Raw genomic sequence first — 18082 nt, forward strand, 5'->3', positions numbered from 1 at the left:
TAGAGTATCAGTCCTCCTTTACTTAAGTCGCATTGTGCCTTTTGTATTAAATTCGGATATAATTTCTCTGTTTCATCGTCAATAAGAAGGTCCCAGGGATACAGTAATCCTGAAGTGAAGCATCGGAATCTAAAACTGGACTCACAGGAGAGGTTCAAATCATAGAAAGTTAGAGTGTCAGTCCTCTTGTACTTAAGTCGGTATTGTGCCATTTGTATTAAATTCGGATGCAGTTTCTGTGTTTCATCGTCTATAAGAAGGTCCAAGGGATACAGTAAACCTGAAGTGAAGCATCGGAATCTATAACTGGAGTCACAGGAGAGATTCAAATCATAGAAAGTGAGAGTGTCAGTCCTCTTGTACTTAAGTCGGCATTTTGCCATTTGTATTAAATTCGGATGCAATTTCTGTGTTTCATCGTCAATAAGAAGGTCCAAGGGATACAGTAAACCTTAAGTGAAGCACCGGAATCTGAAACTGGACTCACAGGAGAGGTTCAAACCATCGAAAGTTAGAGTGTCAGTCCTCTTTTACTTAAGTCGGCATTGTGCCTTTTGCATTAAATTCGGATGCAATTTCTGTGTTTCATCGTCAATAAGAAGGTCCAAGGGTTACAGTAAACCCTAAGTGAAGCATCGGAATTTGAAACTGGACTCATAGGAGAGGTTCAAATCATAGAATGCTAGAGTATCAGTCCTCTTTTACTTAAGTCGCATTGTGCCTTTTGTATTAAATTCGGATGCAATTTCTCTGTTTCATCGTCAATAAGAAGGTCCCAGGGATACAGTAATCCTGAAGTGAAACATCGGAATCTTATAGTGGACTCACAGGAGAGGTTCAAATCATAGAAAGTGAGAGCGTCAGTCCTCTTGTAGTTAAGTCGGCATTGTGCCTTTTGAATTTAATTCCGATGCAATTTCTGTGTTACATAGTCAATAGGAAGGTGCAAGGTATACATTAAACCTGAAGTGAAGCATCGGAATCTAAAACTGGACTCACTGGAGAGGTTCAAACCATAGAACGTTAGAGTGTCAGTCCGTCTGTAGTTATGTCGGCATTGTGCCTTTTGAATTTAATTCCGATGCAATTTCTGTGTTTCATCGTCGATAAGAAGGTCCAAGACATACAGTAAACGTGAAGTGAAGCATCGGAATCTAAAACTGGACTCACAGGAGACGTTCGTATCATAGAAAGTGACAGTGTCAGTCCTCTTGTACTTATGTCGGCATTGTGCCATTTGTATTAAATTCGGATGCAATTTCTGTGTTTCATTGTCAATAAGAAGGTCTAAGGGATACAGTAAACCTGAAGTGAAGCATCGGAATCTAAAACTGGACTCACAGGAGAGGTTCAAATCATCGAAAGTTAGAGTGTCAGTCCTCTTGTTCTTAAGTCGGCATTGAGCCAATTGTATTAAATTCGGATACAGTTTCTGTTATTCATCTTCAATAAGAAGGTCCAAGGGATACAGTAAACCTGAAGTGAAGCATCGGAATCTAAAACTGGACTCACAGGAGAGGTTCAAATCATAGAAAGTGAGAGTGTCAGTCCTCTTGTACTTAAGTCGGCATTGAGCCATTTGTATTAAATTCGGATGCAATTTCTGTGTTTCATCGTCAATAAGAAGGTCCAAGGGATACAGTAAACCTGAAGTGCAGCATCGGAATCTAAAACTGGACTCACAGAAGAGGTTCAAATCATAGAAAGTGAGAGTGTCAGTCCTCTTGTACTTAAGTCGGCATTGTGCCAATTGTATTAAATTCGGATACAGTTTCTGTTATTCATCGTCAATAAGAAGGTCCAAGGGATACAGTAAACCTGAAGTGAAGCATCGGAATCTAAAACTGGAGTCACAGGAGATATTCAAATCATAGAAAGTTAGAGTGTCACTCCTCTTGTACATAAGTCCGTATTGTGCCTTTTGTATTAAATTCGGATGCAATTTCTGTGTTTCATCGTCAATAAGTAGGTCCAAGGGATACAGTAAACCTTAAGTGAAGCATCGGAATTCGAAACTGGACTCATAGGAGAGGTTCAAATCATAGAATGCTAGAGTATCAGTCCTCTTTTACTTAAGTCGCATTGTGCCTTTTGTATTAAATTCGGATGCAATTTCTCTGTTTCATTGTCAATAAGAAGGTCCCAGGGATACAGTAATCCTGAAGTGAAACATCGGAATCTTATAGTGGACTCACAGGAGAGGTTCAAATCATAGAAAGTGAGAGCGTCAGTCCTCTTGTAGTTAAGTCGGCATTGTGCCTTTTGAATTTAATTCCGATGCAATTTCTGTGTTACATAGTCAATAGAAAGGTCCAAGGGATACAGTAAACCTGAAGTGAAACATCGGAATCTAAAACTATACTCACAGGAGTGGTTCAAATCATAGAAAGTGAGAGTGTCAGTCCTCTTTTACTTAAGTCGGCATTGTGAATTTTGAATTTAATTCCGATGCAATTTCTGTGTTTCATCGTCAAAAAGAAGGTCTAAGAGATACAGCAAACCTGAAGTGAAGCATCGGAATCTAAAACTATACTCACAGGGGCGTTCAAATTATAGAAAGTGATAGTGTCAGTCCTCTTGTACTTAAGTCGGCATTGTGATATTTGTATTTAATTCGGATGCAATTTCTGTGTTTCATTGTCAATAAGAAAGTCCAAGGTCCACAGTAAACATGAAGTGAAGCATCGGATCTAAAACTGGACTCACAGGAGAGGTTCAAATCATCGAAAGTTAGAGTGTCAGTCCTCTTTTACTTAAGTCGGCATTGTGCCTTTTGTATTAAATTCCGATGCAATTACTGTGTTTCATCGTCAATAAGAAGGTGCAAGGTATACATTAAACCTGAAGTGAAGCATCGGAATCTAAAACTGGACTCACAGGAAAGGTTCAAATCATAGAAAGTTACAGTGTCAGTCCTTCTGTACTTAAGTCGGCATTGTGCCTTTTGAATTTAGTTACGATGCAATTACTGTGTTTCATCGTCAATAAGAAGGTCCAAGAGAATCAGTAATCCTGAAATGAAGCATCGCAATCTAAAACTGGACTCACAGGAGAGGTTCAAATCATAGAAAGTTAGAGTGTCAGTCCTCTTGTACTTAAGTCGGCATTGAGCCTTTTCAATTTAATTCCGATGCAATTTCTGTGTTTCATCGTCAATAACAAGGTCTAAGAGATACAGTAAACATGAAGTGAAGCATCGGAATCTAAAACTGGACTCACAGGAGACGTTCAAATTATAGAAAGTGAGAGTGTCAGTCCTCTTGTACTTAAGTCGGCATTGTGATATTTGTATTTAATTCGGATGCAATTTCTGTGTTTCATTGTCAATAAGAAGGTCCAAGGTCCACAGTAAACATGAAGTGAAGCATCGGATCTAATACTGGACTCACAGGAGAGGTTCAAATCATCGAAAGTTAGAGTGTCAGTCCTCTTTTACTTAAGTCGGCATTGTACCTTTTGTATTAAATTCCGATGCAATTACTGTGTTTCATCGTCAATATGAAGGTGCAAGGTATACATTAAACCTGAAGTGAAGCATCGGAATCTAAAACTCGACTCACAGGAAAGGTTCAAATCATAGAAAGTTAGAGTGTCAGTCCTTCTGTACTTAAGTCGGCATTGTGCCTTTTGAATTTAGTTACGATGCAATTTCTGTGATTCATTGTCAATGAGAAGGTCCAAGGGACCTGACGTGACGCATCGGAATCTAAAACTGGGCTCACAGGAGAGGTTCAAATCATCGAAAGTTAGAGTGTCAGTCCTCTTTTACTTAAGTCGGCATTGTGCCTTTTGTATTAAATTCCGATGCAATTTCTGTGTTTCATCGTCAATAAGAATGTCCTAGGGATACAGTAAAACTGAAGTGATGCATCGGAATCTAAAACTGGACTCACAGGAGAGGTTCAAATCGTAGAAAGTGAGAGTGTCAGTCGTCTTTTACTTAAGTCGGCATTATGCCATTTGTATTAAATTCGGATGCAGTTTCTGTGTTTCATCGCAATAAGAGGGTCCAAGGGATACAGTGAACCTGAAGTGAAATATCGGAATCTAAAACTGGACTCACAGGAGAGATTCAAATCATAGAAAGATAGTGTCACTCCTCTTGTACTTAAGTCGGTATTGTGCTTTTTCTATTAAATTCCGATGCAATTTCTGTGTTTCATCGTCAATAAGAAGCTCCAAGGGATACAGTATACCGTAAGTGAAGCACCGGAATCTGAAACTGGACTCACATGAGAGGTTCAAATCATAGAATGTTTGAGTATCAGTCCTCTTTTACTTAAGTCGGCATTGTGCCATTTGTATTAAATTTGGATGCAATTTCTGTGTTTCATCGTAAATATGAAGGTCCAAGGGATACAGTAATCCAGAAATGAAGCATCGGAATCTAAAACCGGACTCACAGGAGAGATTCAAATCATAGAAAGTTAGAGTGTCAGTCCTCTTTTACTTAAGTCGGCATTGTGCATTTAGTATTAAATTCCGATGCGATTTCTGGGTTTCATCCTCAATAAGAAGGTGCAATGTATACAGTAAACCTGAAGCGAAGCATTGGAATCTAAAACTGGGCTCACAGGTCAGGTTCAAATCATATAAAGTGAGAGTGTCAGTCCTCTTGTACTTAAGTCGGCATTGTGCCATTTTTATTAAATTCGGATGCAATTTCTGTGTTTCATTGTCAATAAGAAGGGAATGGAGATACAGTAAACCTGAAGTGACGCATCGGAATCTAAAACTGGGCTCAGAGGAGAGGTTCAAATCATCGAAAGATAGAGTGTCAGTTCTCTTTTACTTAAGTCGACATTGTGCCTTTTGTATTAAATTCCGATGCAATTTCTGTGTTTCATCGTCAATAAGAAGGTCCAAGGGATACAGTAAACCTGAAGTGAAGCATCGGAATCTAAAACTGGACTCACAGAAGAGGTTCAAATCATAGAAATTGAGAGTGTCTGTCCTCTTGTACTTAAGTTGGCATTGTGCCATTTGTATTAAATTCGGATGCAGTTTCTGTGTTTCATCGTCAATAAGAAGGTCCAAGGGATACAGTAAACCGGAAGTGAAGCATCGGAATCTATAACTGGAGTCACAGGAGAGATTCAAATCATAGAAAGTTAGAGTGTCACTCCTCTTGTACTTAAGTCGGTATTGTGCCTTTTGTATTAAATTCGGATGCAATTTCTGTGTTTCATCTTCAATAAGAAGGTCCAAGGGATACAGTAAACCTGAAGTGAAGCATCGGAATCTATAACTGGAGTCACAGGAGAGATTCAAATCATAGAAAGTGAGAGTGTCAGTCCTCTTGTACTTAAGTCGGCATTTTGCCATTTGTATTAAATTCGGATGCAATTTCTGTGTTTCATCGTCAATAAGAAGGTCCAAGGGATACAGTAAACCTTAAGTGAAGCACCGGAATCTGAAACTGGACTCACAGGAGAGGTTCAAACCATCGAAAGTTAGAGTGTCAGTCCTCTTTTACTTAAGTCTTCATTGTGCCTTTTGCATTAAATTCGGATGCAATTTCTGTGTTTCATCGTCAATTAGAAGGTACAAGGGATACAGTAAACCTAAAGTGATGCATCGGAATCTAAAACTGGACTCACAGGAGAGGTTCAAATCGTAGAAAGTGAGAGTGTCAGTCGTCTTTTACTTAAGTCGGCATTGTGCCATTTGTATAAAATTCGGATCCAATTTCTGTGTTTCAACGTCGATAAGAAGGTGCAAGGTATACAGTAAACCTGAAGTGAAGCATCGGAATCCAAAAATGGACTCACAGGAGAGGTTCAAATCATAGAAAGTTAGAGTGTCAGTCCTTCTGTACTTAAGTCGGCATTGTGCCTTTTAAAATTAATTCCGATGCAATTTCTGTGTTTCATCGTCAATAGGAAGGTCCAAGGGATACAGTAAACCTGAAGTGAAGCATCAGAATCAAAAACTGGACTCACAGGAGAGGTTCATATCATAGAAAGTGAGAGAGTCAGTCCTCTTTTACCTAAGTCGGCATTGTGCTTTTTGAATTTAATTCCGATGCAATTTCTGTGTTTCATCGTCAATAAGAAGGTCCAAGGGATACAGTAAACCTGAAGTGAAGCATCGGAATCTAAAACTGGACTCACAGGAAACGTTCAAATCATAGAAAGTGAGAGTGTCAGTTCTCTTGTACTTAAGTCGGCATTGTGATATTTGTATTAAATTCGGATGCAATTTCTGTGTTTCATTGTCAATAAGAAGGTAAAAGGTCCACAGTAAACCTGAAGTGAAGAATCGGAATCTAAAACTGGACTCACAGGAGAGGTTCATATCATCGAAAATTAGAGTGTCAGTCCTCTTTTACTTGAGTCGGCATTGTGCCTTTTGTATTAAATTCTGATCAATTTCTGTGTTTCATCGTCAATAAGAAGGTGCAAGGTATACATTAAACCTGAAGCGAAGCATCGGAATCTAAAACTGGACTCACAGGAAAGGTTCAAATCATAGAAAGTTAGAGTGTCAGTCCTTCTGTACTTAAGTCGGTATTGTGCCTTTTGTATTAAATTCCGATGCTGTTTCTGGGTTTCATCGTCAATAAGAAGGTGCAATGTATACAGTAAACCTGAAGCGAAGCATTGGAATCAAAAACTGGATTCACAGGACAGGTTCAAATCATAGAAAGTGAGAGGGTCAGTCCTCTTGTACTTAAGTCGGCATTGTGCCTCTTGTATTAAATTCGGATGCAATTTCTGTGTTTCATTGTCAATAAGAAATTCAAAGGGATACAGTAAACCTGAAGTGACGCATCGGAATCTAAAACTGGGCTCACAGGAGAGGTTCAAATCATCGAAAGTTAGAGTGTCAGTCCTCTTTTACTTAAGTCGGCATTGTGCCTTTTGTATTAAATTCCGATGCAATTTCTGTGTTTCATCGTCAATAAGAAGGTCCAAGGGATACAGTAAACCTGAAGTGATGCATCGGAATCTAAAACTGAACTCACAGGAGAGGTTCAAATCGTAGAAAGTGAGAGTGTCAGTTGTCTTTTACTTAAGTCGGCATTGTGCCTTTTGTATTAGATTTTGATCCAATTTCTGTTATTTAACGTCGATAAGAAGGTGCAAGGTATACAGTAAACCTGAAGTGAAGCATCGGAATCTAAAACTGGACTCACAGGAGAGTTTCAAATCATAGAAAGTAGAGTGTCAGTCCTCTTGTACTTAAGTCGGCATTGTGCCTTTTGAATTTAATTCCTATGCAATTTCTGTGTTTCATCGTCAATAAGAAGGTCCAAGGGATACCGTAAACCTGAAGTGAAGCATTCGAATCTAAAGCTGGACTAACAGGAGGGGTACAAATCATAGATAGTTAAGGTGTCAGACCTCTTATACTTAAGTCAGCAATGTGTTGTTTGAATTTAATTCCGATGCAATTTCTGTGTTTCATCGTCAATAAGATGATGCAAGGTATACAGTAAACTTGAAGTGAAGCATCGGAATCTATAACTGGACTCACAGGAGAGTTTCAAATCATAGAGAGTTTGAGTGTCAGTCATCTTGTACTTAATCGGCATTGTGCCTTTTGAATTTAAATCCGATGCAATTTCTGTGTTTCATCGTCAATAAGAAGGTGCAAGGATAACAGTAAACCTGAAGTGAAGCATCCGAATAAAAAACTGGACTCACAGGGGAGCTTCAAATAATAGGAAGGGATAGTGTCAGTCCTCTTTTACTTAAGTCGTCATTGTGCCTTTTGTATCAAATTCGGATGCAATTTCTGTATTTCATCGTCAATAAGCAGGTCCAAGATATACAGTAAACCAGGAATGTAGCATCGGAATCTAGAACTGGACTCACAGGAGAGGTTCAAATCATAGTTAGTTAGAGTGTCAGTCCTCTTGTGCATAAGTCGTCATTGTGAAGCATCGGAATCCAAAACTGGACTCACAGGAGAGGTTCAAATCATAGAGAGTTAGAGTGTCAGTCCTCTTGTACTTAAGTCGGCATTGTGCCTTTTGATTTTAATTCCGATGCAATTTCTGTGTTTCATCGTCATTAAGAAGGTGCGAGGTATACAGTAAACCTGAAGTGAAGCATCGGAATCTAAAACTGGACTCACAGGAGAGGTTCGAATCTTAGAAAGTTGGAGTGTCAGTCCTCTTGTACTTAAGTCTGCATTGTGCCTTTTGAATTTAATTCCGATGCAATTTCTGTGTTTCATCGTCAATAAGAAGGTGCAAGGTATACAGTAAACCTGAAGTGAAGCTTTGGAATCTAAAACTGGACTCACAGGTGAGGTTCAAATTACAGAAAGTGAGAGTGTCAGTCCTCTTTTACTTAAGTCGGCATTTTGCTTTTTTTGTATTAAATTCCAATGCAAACTCTGTGTTTCATCGTCAATAAGAAGGTCCAAGGGATACAGTAAACCTGAAGTGAAGCATTGGAATCCAAAAGTGGACTCTCAGGATAGGTTCAAATCATAGAAAGAGAGAGTGTCAGTCCTCTTGTACTTAAGTCGGCATTGTGCCTTATGTATTAAATTCGGATGCAATTTCTGTATTTCATCGTCAATAAGAAGGTCCAAGGGATACAGTAAAATTGAAGTGAAGAATTGGAATCTAAAACTGGACTCACAGGAGAGGTTCAAATCGTAGAAAGTGATAGTGTCAGTCCTCTTGTACTTAAGTCGGCATTGTGCCTTTTGAATTAAATTCGGATGATATTTCTGTGTTTCATCGTCAATAAGAAGGTCCAAGGGATACAGTAAACCTGAAGTGAAGCATTGGAATCCAAAACTGGACTCACAGGAGAGGTTCAAATCATAGAAAGAGAGAGTGTCAGTCCTCTTGTACTTAAGTCGGCATTGTGCCTTATGTATTAAATTCGGATGCAATTTCTGTATTTCATCGTCAATAAGAAGGTCCAAGGGATACAGTAAACCTGAAGTGTAGCATTGTAATCCAAAACTGGACTCACAGGAGAGGTTCTAATCATAGAAAGTGAGCGTGTCAGTCCTCTTTTACTTAAGTCGGCATTGTGCCTTTTGTATTAAATTCTGACGCAATTTCAGTGTTTCATCGTCAATAAGAAGGTGCAAGGTATACAGTAAACCTGAAGTGAAGCATAGGAATCTAAAACTGGACGCACAGGAGAGGTTCAAATCATAGAAAGAGAGAGTGTCAGTCGTCTTTTACTTAAGTCGGCATTGTGCCTTTTGTATTAAATTCGGATGCAATTTCTGTGTTTCATCGTCATTAAGAAGGTCCAAGGGATACAGTAAACCTGAAGTGAAGCATCGGAATCAAAAAATGGACTCACAGGAAAGGTTCAAATCAATGAAAGAGAGAGTGTCAGTCCTCTTTTACTTAAGTCGGCATTGTGCCTTTTGTATTAAATTCGGTTGCAATTTCTGTGTTTCATCGTCAATATGAAGGTCCAAGGGATACAGTAAACCTTATGTGAAGCACCGGAATCTGAAACTGGACTCACAGGAGAGGTTCAAACCATCCAAATTTAGAGTGTCAGTCCTCTTTTACTTAAGTCGGCATTGTGCCTTTTGCATTAAATTCGGATGCAATTTCTGTGTTTCATCGTCAATAAGAAGGTCCAAGAGATACTGTAAACCTGAAGTGATGCATCGGAATCTAAAACTGGACTCACAGGAGAGGTTCAAATCGTAGAAAGTGAGAGTGTCAGTCGTCTTTTACTTAAGTCGGCATTGTGCCATTTGTATAAAATTCGGATCCAATTTCTGTGTTTCAACGTCGATAAGAAGGTGCAAGGTATACAGTAAACCTGAAGTGAAGCATCGGAATCCAAAAATGGACTCACAGGAGAGGTTCAAATCATAGAAAGTTAGAGTGTCAGTCCTTCTGTACTTAAGTCGGCCTTGCGCGTTTTGAATTTAGTAACGATGCAATTTCTGTGATTCATTGTCAATGAGAAGGTCCAAGGGACCTGAAGTGACGCATCGGAATCTAAAACTGGGCTCACAGGAGAGGTTCAAATCATCGAAAGTTAGAGTGTCAGTCCTCTTTTACTAAAGTCGGCATTGTGCCTTTTGTATTAAATTCCGATGCAATTTCTGTGTTTCATCGTCAATAAGAAGGTCCAAGGGATACAGTAAACCTGAAGTGAAGCATTGGAATCCAAAACTGGACTCACAGGAGAGGTTCAAATCATAGAAAGAGAGAGTGTCAGTCCTCTTGTACTTAAGTCGGCATTGTGCCTTATGTATTAAATTCGGATGCAATTTCTGTATTTCATCGTCAATAAGAAGGTCCAAGGGATACAGTAAACCTGAAGTGAAGAATTGGAATCTAAAACTGGACTCACAGGAGAGGTTCAAATCACAGAAAGTGAGAGTGTCAGTCCTCTTTTACTTAAGTCAGCATTGTGCCTTTTGTATTAAAGTCGGATGCAGTTTCTGTGTTTCATCGTCAATAAGAAGGTCCAAGGGATACAGTAAACCTGAAGTGAGGCATCGGAATCTAAATTGGACTCACAGGAGAGGTTCAAATCATAGAAAGTTAGAGTGTCAGTCCTCTTGTACTTAAGTTGGCATTGTGCCTTTTTTATTTAATTCGGATGCACTCTGTGTTTCATCGTCAATAAGAAGGTCCAAGGGATACAGTAAACCTGAAGTGTAGCATTGTAATCCAAAACTGGACTCACAGGAGAGGTTCTAATCATAGAAAGTGAGCGTGTCAGTCCTCTTTTACTTAAGTCGGCATTGTGCCTTTTGTATTAAATTCTGATGCAATTTCAGTGTTTCTTCGTCAATAAGAAGGTGCAAGGTATACAGTAAACCTGAAGTGAAGCATAGGAATCTAAAACTGGACGCACAGGAGAGGTTCAAATCATAGAAAGAGAGAGTGTCAGTCGTCTTTTACTTAAGTCGGCATTGTGCCTTTTGTATTTAACTCGGATGCAATTTCTGTGTTTCATCGTCAATAAGAAGGTCCAAGGGATACAGTAAACCTGAAGTGAAGCATCGGAATCAAAAAATGGACTCACAGGAAAGGTTCAAATCATAGAAAGAGAGAGTGTCAGTCCTCTTGTACTTAAGTAGTCATTGTACCTTTTGTATAAAATTCGGATGCTATTTCTGTATTTCATCGTCAATAAGAAGGTCCAAGGGATACAGTAAACCAGAAGTGAAGCATCGGAATCTAAAACTGGACTCACAGGAGAGTTTCAAATCATAGAAAGTTGAGTGTCAGTCCTCTTGTACTTAAGTCGGCATTGTGCCTTTTGAATTTAAATCCTATGCAATTTCTGTGTTTCATCGTCAATAAGAAGGTCCAAGGGATACCGTAAACCTGAAGTGAAGCATTCGAATCTAAAGCTGGACTAACAGGAGGGGTACAAATCATAGATAGTTATTGTGTCAGTCCTCTTATACTTAAGTCAGCATTGTGTTGTTTGAATTTAATTCCGATGCAATTTCTGTGTTTCATCGTCAATAAGATGGTGCAAGGTATACAGTAAACTTGAAGTGAAGCATCGGAATCTATAACTGGACTTACAGGAGAGTTTCAAATCATAGAGAGTTTGAGTGTCAGTCATCTTGTACTTAAGTCGGCATTGCGCCTTTTGAATTTAAATCCGATGCAATTTCTGTGTTTCATCGTCAATAAGAAGGTCCAAGGCATACAGTAAACCTGAAGTGAAGCATCGGAATCTATAACTGGAGTCACAGGAGAGATTCAAATCATAGAAAGTGAGAGTGTCAGTCCTCTTGTACTTAAGTCGGCATTTTGCCATTTGTATTAAATTCGGATGCAATTTCTGTGTTTCATCGTCAATAAGAAGGTCCAAGGGATACAGTAAACCTTAAGTGAAGCACCGGAAGCTGAAACTGGACTCACAGGAGAGGTTCAAACCATCGAAAGTTAGAGTGTCAGTCCTCTTTTACTTAAGTCGGCATCGTGCCTTTTGTATTAAATTCGGATGCAATTTCTGTGTTTCATCGTCAATAAGAAGGTCCAAGGGATACAGTAAACCTGAAGTGATGCATCGGAATCTAAAACTGGACTCACAGGAGAGGTTCAAATAATAGAAATTGAGAGTTTCAGTCCTCTTGTACTTAAGTCGGCATTATGCCATTTGTATTAAATTCGGATGCAGTTTCTGTGTTTCATCGCAATAAGAGGGTCCAAGGGGTACAGTGAACCTGAAGTGAAATATCGGAATCTAAAACTGGACTCACAGGAGAGATTCAAATCATAGAAAGATAGAGTGTCACTCCTCTTGTACTTAAGTCGGTATTGTGCCTTTTGTATTAAATTCCGATGCAATTTCTGTGTTTCATCGTCAATAAGAAGCTCCAAGGGATACAGTATACCGTAAGTGAAGCACCGGAATCTGAAACTGGACTCACAGGAGATGTTCAAATCATAGAATGTTTGAGTATCAGTCCTCTTTTACTTAAGTCGGCATTGTGCCTTTTGTATTAAATTTGGATGCAATTTCTGTGTTTCATCGTAAATAAGAAGGTCCAAGGGATACAGTAATCCAGAAATGAAGCATCAGAATCTAAAACCGGACTCACAGGAGAGATTCAAATCATAGAAAGTTAGAGTGTCAGTCCTCTTTTACTTAAGTCGGCATTGTGCATTTAGTATTAAATTCCGATGCGATTTCTGGGTTTATCGTCAATATGAAGGTGCAATGTATACAGTAAACCTGAAGCGAAGCATTGGAATCTAAAACTGGACTCACAGGAGAGGTTCAAATCATAGAAAGTGAGAGAGTCAGTCCTCTTTTACCAAAGTCGGCATTGTGCTTTTTGAATTTAATTCCGATGCAATTTCTGTGTTTCATCGTCAATAAGAAGGTCCAAGAGATACAGTAAACCTGAAGTGAAGCATCGGAATCTAAAACTGGACTAACAGAAGAGGTTCAAATCATAGAAATTGAGAGTGTCAGTCCTCTTGTACTTAAGTAGGCATTGTGCCATTTGTATGAAATTCGGATGCAGTTTCTGTGTTTCATCGTCAATAAGAAGGTCCAAGGGATACAGTAAACCGGAAGTGAAGCATCGGAATCTATAACTGGAGTCACAAAAGAGATTCAAATCATAGAAAGTTAGAGTGTCACTCCTCTTGTACTTAAGTCGGTATTGTGCCTTTTGTATTAAATTCGGATGCAATTTCTGTGTTTCATCGTCAATATGAAGGTCCAAGGGATACAGTAAACATTAAGTGAAGCATCGGAATTTGAAACTGGACTCACAGGAGAGGTTCAAATCATAGAATGTTAGAGTATCAGTCCTCCTTTACTTAAGTCGCATTGTGCCTTTTGTATTAAATTCGGATATAATTTCTCTGTTTCATCGTCAATAAGAAGGTCCCAGGGATACAGTAATCCTGAAGTGAAGCATCGGAATCTAAAACTGGACTCACAGGAGAGGTTCAAATCATAGAACGTTAGAGTGTCAGTCCTCTTGTACTTAAGTCGGCATTTTGCCATTTGTATTAAATTCGGATGCAATTTCTGTGTTTCATCGTCAATAAGAAGGTCCAAGGGATACAGTAAACCTTAAGTGAAGCACCGGAATCTGAAACTGGACTCACAGGAGAGGTTCAAACCATCGAAAGTTAGAGTGTCAGTCCCCTTTTACTTAAGTCGGCATTGTGCCTTTTGCATTAAATTCGGATGCAATTTCTGTGTTTCATCGTCAATAAGAAGGTCCAAGGGATACAGTAAACCTGAAGTGATGCATCGGAATCTAAAACTGGACTCACAGGAGAGGTTCAAATCGTAGAAAGTGAGAGTGTCAGTCGTCTTTTACTTAAGTCGGCATTGTGCCATTTGTATAAAATTCGGATCCAATTTCTGTGTTTCAACGTCGATAAGAAGGTGCAAGGTATACAGTAAACCTGAAGTGAAGCATCGGAATCCAAAAATGGACTCACAGGAGAGGTTCAAATCATAGAAAGTTAGAGTGTCAGTCCTTCTGTACTTAAGTCGGCATTGTGCCTTTTGAATTTAGTTACGATGCAATTTCTGTGATTCATTGTCAATGAGAAGGTCCAAGGGACCTGAAGTGACGCATCGGAATCTAAAACTGGGCTCACAGGAGAGGTTCAAATCATCGAAAGTTAGAGTGTCAGTCCTCTTTTACTAAAGTCGGCATTGTGCCTTTTGTATTAAATTCCGATGCAATTTCTGTGTTTCATCGTCAATAAGAAGGTCCAAGGGATACAGTAAACCTGAAGTGAAGCATTGGAATCCAAAACTGGACTCACAGGAGAGGTTCTAATCATAGAAAGTGAGCGTGTCAGTCCTCTTTTACTTAAGTCGGCATTGTGCCTTTTGTATTAAATTCTGATGCAATTTCAGTGTTTCATCGTCAATAAGAAGGTGCAAGGTATACAGTAAACCTGAAGTGAAGCATAGGAATCTAAAACTGGACGCACAGGAGAGGTTCAAATCATAGAAAGAGAGAGTGTCAGTCGTCTTTTACTTAAGTCGGCATTGTGCCTTTTGTATTAAACTCGGATGCAATTTCTGTGTTTCATCGTCAATATGAAGGTCCAAGGGATACAGTAAACCTGAAGTGAAGCATCGGAATCAAAAAATGGACTCACAGGAAAGGTTCAAATCATAGAAAGAGAGAGTGTCAGTCCTCTTGTACTTAAGTCGTCATTGTACCTTTTGTATAAAATTCGGATGCTATTTCTGTATTTCATCGTCAATAAGAAGGTCCAAGGGATACAGTAAACCAGAAGTGAAGCATCGGAATCTAAAACTGGACTCACAGGAGAGTTTCAAATCATAGAAAGTTGAGTGTCAGTCCTCTTGTACTTAAGTCGGCATTGTGCCTTTTGAATTTAAATCCTATGCAATTTCTGTGTTTCATCGTCAATAAGAAGGTCCAAGGGATACAGTAAACCTGAAGTGAAGCATTCGAATCTAAAGCTGGACTAACAGGAGGGGTACAAATCATAGATAGTTAGGGTGTCAGTCCTCTTATACTTAAGTCAGCATTGTGTTGTTTGAATTTAATTCCGATGCAATTTCTGTGTTTCTTCGTCAATAAGATGGTGCAAGGTATACCGTAAACTTGAAGTGAAGCATCGGAATCTATAACTGGACTCACAGGAGAGTTTCAAATCATAGAGAGTTTTAGTGTCAGTCATCTTGTACTTAAGTCGGCATTGTGCCTTTTGAATTTAAATCCGATGCAATTTCTGTGTTTCATCGTCAATAAGAAGGTCCAAGGCATACAGTAAACCTGAAGTGAAGCATCGGAATCTATAACTGGAGTCACAGGAGAGATTCAAATCATAGAAAGTGAGAGTGTCAGTCCTCTTGTACTTAAGTCGGCATTTTGCCATTTGTATTAAATTCGGATGCAATTTCTGTGTTTCATCGTCAATAAGAAGGTCCAAGGGATACAGTAAACCTTAAGTGAAGCACCGGAAGCTGAAACTGGACTCACAGGAGAGGTTCAAACCATCGAAAATTAGAGTGTCAGTCCTCTTTTACTTAAGTCGGCATTGTGCCTTTTGTATTAAATTCGGATGCAATTTCTGTGTTTCATCGTCAATAAGAAGGTCCAAGGGATACAGTAAACCTGAAGTGATGCATCGGAATCTAAAACTGGACTCACAGGAGAGGTTCAACTAATAGAAATTGAGAGTTTCAGTCCTCTTGTACTTAAGTTGGCATTATGCCATTTGTATTAAATTCGGATGCAGTTTCTGTGTTTCATCGCAATAAGAGGGTCCAAGGGGTACAGTGAACCTGAAGTGAAATATTGGAATCTAAAACTGGACTCACAGGAGAGATTCAAATCATAGAAAGATAGAGTGTCACTCCTCTTGTACTTAAGTCGGTATTGTGCCTTTTGTATTAAATTCCGATGCAATTTCTGTGTTTCATCGTCAATAAGAAGCTCCAAGGGATACAGTATACCGTAAGTGAAGCACCGGAATCTGAAACTGGACTCACAGGAGAGGTTCAAATCATAGAATGTTTGAGTATCAGTCCACTTTTACTTAAGTCGGCATTGTGCCTTTTGTATTAAATTTGGATGCAATTTCTGTGTTTCATCGTAAATAAGAAGGTCCAAGGGATACAGTAATCCAGAAATGAAGCATCGGAATCTAAAACCGGACTCACAGGAGAGATTCAAATCATAGAAAATTAGAGTGTCAGTCCTCTTTTACTTAAGTCGGCATTGTGCATTTAGTATTAAATTCCGATGCGATTTCTGGGGTTATCGTCAATACGAAGGTGCAATGTATACAGTAAACCTGAAGCGAAGCATTGGAATCTAAAACTGGACTCACAGGTCAGGTTCAAATCATAGAAATTGAGAGTGTCAGTCCTCTTGTACTTAAGTAGGCATTGTGACATTTGTATGAAATTCGGATGCAGTTTCTGTGTTTCATCGTCAATAAGAAGGTCCAAGGGATACAGTAAACCTGAAGTGAAGCATCGGAATCTATAACTGGAGTCACAGGAGAGATTCAAATCATAGAAAGTGAGAGTGTCAGTCCTCTTGTACTTAAGTCGGCATTTTGCCATTTGTATTAAATTCGGATGCAATTTCTGTGTTTCATCGTCAATAAGAAGGTCCAAGGGATACAGTAAACCTTAAGTGAAGCACCGGAATCTGAAACTGGACTCACAGGAGAGGTTCAAACCATCGGAAGTTAGAGTGTCAGTCCTCTTTTACTTAAGTCGGCATTGTGCCTTTTGCATTAAATTCGGATGCAATTTCTGTGTTTCATCGTCAATAAGAAGGTCCAAGGGATACAGTAAACCTGAAGTGATGCATCGGAATCTAAAACTGGACTCACAGGAGAGGTTCAAATCGTAGAAAGTGAGAGTGTCAGTCGTCTTTTACTTAAGTCGGCATTGTGCCATTTGTATAAAATTTGGATCCAATTTCTGTGTTTCAACGTCGATAAGAAGGTGCAAGGTATACAGTAAACCTGAAGTGAAGCATCGGAATCCAAAAATGGACTCACAGCAGAGGTTCAAATCATAGAAAGTTAGAGTGTCAGTCCTTCTGTACTTAAGTCGGCATTGTGCCTTTTGAATTTAGTTACGATGCAATTTCTGTGATTCATTGTCAATGAGAAGGTCCAAGGGACCTGAAGTGACGCATCGGAATCTAAAACTGGGCTCACAGGAGAGGTTCAAATCATCGAAAGTTAGAGTGTCAGTCCTCTTTTACTAAAGTCGGCATTGTGCCTTTTGTATTAAATTCCGATGCAGTTTCTGTGTTTCATCGTCAATAAGAATGTCCAAGGGATACAGTAAAACTGAAGTGATGCATCGGAATCTAAAACTGGACTCACAGGAGAGGTTCAAATCGTAGAAAGTGAGAGTGTCAGTCGTCTTTTACTTAAGTCGGCATTGTGCCATTTGTATTAAATTCGGATCCAATTTCTGTGCTTCAACGTCAATAAGAAGCTCCAAGGGATACAGTATTCCGTAAGTGAAGCACCGGAATCTAAAACTGGACTCACAGGAGAGGTTCAAATCATAGAAAGTTAGAGTGTCAGTCCTTCTGTACTTAAGTCGGCATTGTGCCTTTTGAATTTAATTCCGATGCAATTACTGTGTTTCATCGTCAATAAGAAGGTCCAAGGGATACAGTAAACCTGAAGTGATGCATCGGAATCTAAAACTGGACTCACAGGAGAGGTTCAAATAATAGAAAGTGAGAGTTTCAGTCCTCTTGTACTTAAGTCGGCATTATGCCATTTGTATTAAATTCGGATGCAGTTTCTGTGTTTCATTGCAATAAGAGGGTCCAAGGGATACAGTGAACCTGAAGTGAAATATCGGAATCTAAAACTGTACTCACAGGAGAGATTCAAATCATAGAAAGATAGAGTGTCACTCCTCTTGTACTTAAGTCGGTATTGTGCCTTTTGTATTAAATTCCGATGCAATTTCTGTGTTTCATCGTAAATAAGAAGGTCCAAGGGATACAGTAATCCAGAAATGAAGCATCGGAATCTAAAACCGGACTCACAGGAGAGATTCAAATCATAGAAAGTTTGAGTGTCAGTCCTCTTTTACTTAAGTCGGCATTGTGCATTTAGTATTAAATTCCGATGCGATTTCTGGGTTTCATCGTCAATAAGAAGGTG

Source organism: Schistocerca piceifrons, chromosome X (genome assembly GCF_021461385.2).
Source record: "Schistocerca piceifrons isolate TAMUIC-IGC-003096 chromosome X, iqSchPice1.1, whole genome shotgun sequence".
Taxonomy (NCBI): domain Eukaryota; kingdom Metazoa; phylum Arthropoda; class Insecta; order Orthoptera; family Acrididae; genus Schistocerca; species Schistocerca piceifrons.